This window comes from Diceros bicornis, chromosome X, assembly GCF_020826845.1.
Source record: "Diceros bicornis minor isolate mBicDic1 chromosome X, mDicBic1.mat.cur, whole genome shotgun sequence".
NCBI lineage: Eukaryota > Metazoa > Chordata > Mammalia > Perissodactyla > Rhinocerotidae > Diceros > Diceros bicornis.
This window is the reverse complement of record NC_080781.1, coordinates 119928438-119930616: the sequence shown is the minus strand read 5'-3', so window position 1 is coordinate 119930616 and position 2179 is coordinate 119928438.

The window sequence follows — 2179 nt, the reverse complement described above, 5'->3', positions numbered from 1 at the left end:
AGAGGGAGGGGCATCTCCTTACTGTTCTCCATGTGCTTCCAAGGACATTGAAGATAAGAGGACATTTCATTACTGCCAAGCAAGGATGAAAACCCTGACTCCCCACTGGCCTTATCTGACACCACCCTGATGGAAGTGTGAGGACACTTTTTTATAGCCCGGGGAAGGCACAAGTCTACACTCTTAATCTGGCCTTTGCTGGCAAGAGTGGGGGTGGGGCCAAAGATTTTTCTGTTGTGTGTGGCCAGAGTAGAGCACTTATTGTCTAAAAGTTTCTGTTTTGTTAGGCTGCCTCTTTCCTGGTCCTTTAGCTAGAGAGAGCAGCCTTTTCTTATTGCTTTCTTTTCTTTTTCTGTCAGTGCCCATTGGTGTTTACAGATTTCCAGGTTATCCATTACCTAGATTGGGAATATTAAGAAAAAAGAATACCAAGGAACTCTCTGCCATGCCATTCTCTGGGTCCTGAGGTCTCAAGTCTGTCTTTTTCTTTCTACTTATCAATATTTTTAGAGTTGTTTTATATCTAATGGTCAGGGTTTTTATCTGGACTTAGCAGGATGATTAGGGAAAATTAAATCTATTCTATTTTACCAGAAGCAGAAATTCATAAATGTTTGAATAGTTAATTTATCTGTCTTTTATTGCTTCTGAGTTCATGTCATACCTTCATACCTAGAAAGGTTTTATTTACTCTGAAATTAAAGACAAGATCTTCCATATTCTTTTAGTAATTTGTTTTCATTGTTTAACTTGCAACTTTGATCCATCTGAAGTTTATTTTGGTGTATGGAGTAAGATCGAAAACCAACTTTGTTTTTTCTAGTGGGAAACCCATTTGTCTCAGCATCATTTATTAATTAAACCATCTTTTCTTTATCCTACTAATTTGAAGTGCCATCTTTTCCATATACCAAATTCCAATATGATTTGGGTCTCTTTTTGTCTCTCTATTTTGTTTCATTGATCTCATAAACCGTTGCCACAGTGTTTTAATTGCTTTACCTTTACTTTATAATACATAAAATGTTGTATTCCCGCTCGATTTCATTATTATTCTTCAACAGAAAGGCCTTGGTTATTCTTCAATGATTTTTTTCCCAGAAAAATTTTAAAATAAGCTTATTAAAAAATTCCTATAATGATGGATTTATGTCACTATACATTTGTCCAAACTCAGAGAAGGTACAACACCAAGAGTGAACCCTGAGGTAAACTATGGATTTTGGCTGATTATTATGTGTCAATGTAAGTTCATCCTTGGTTAAAAAAAATATATATACCATTTTGGTGAGTGATGTTGATAAAAGGGGAGGCTATGCATGTGTGAGGGCAGGAGGTATATGGAAAATCATTGTAACTACCTCTCAATGTTGTTGTAAACCTAAAATTGCCCTAAAAAATAAAGTTAAAAAAATTTCCTGTTAGTATTTTAATAGGATCATGTTAATATTATAGATGAATTTAAAAAGCAAAGTATGTCATCCCATTCATTTAAATCTACTTTTATCACCCAACACAATGTTTTAAATTTTCTTTATATACTCCCTATATAAAGGGAGTATTTATAGTTAGGTCTATTCTAGAGTATTTCTAGTTAGGCCTATTCCTAGAGTCTATTTTATTTGTTTGCTCCTATATTTGCAATTGTAAATGTTATGTCTTCTGTCATGACATTTTAAAAATGTGTTTACATAAAAATACTTGCATTTTTTAAATTTTCATTTTTGTGTCATCAATCTTATTCTGCTATTTTTTAAAGAATAAAATCTGTTTATTCTCAGGTAAATTAACTGTAAGTTTGGATTAATTTTGAATAATATTATAAATCTTAATACAAAACACTTGATAATACTTTTTCTGCTATAGAAAATGTGATTTGGTAATATTTATAATTCTTATTTTTTTCTATCTTACAGTATACTTATTTTAATGATTTACTTAGGGCTAAATTACAAAGTTATGTGGTGGGTTTTTTTTGGTCAAAATTCATTTTTAAATATTTCAACCTTACTAATAAGTTGAAAGAACAAAGAATTCCTGTATCCCGTTCACTCTTATTACCCAATTGTTAACATTTTAGTATATTTACTCTATTTCTATCTCTCGCTTTCTGTACACACACACACACACACACACACACACAATCATTACTCTTTTTATGAACCAACCGATTTTATAG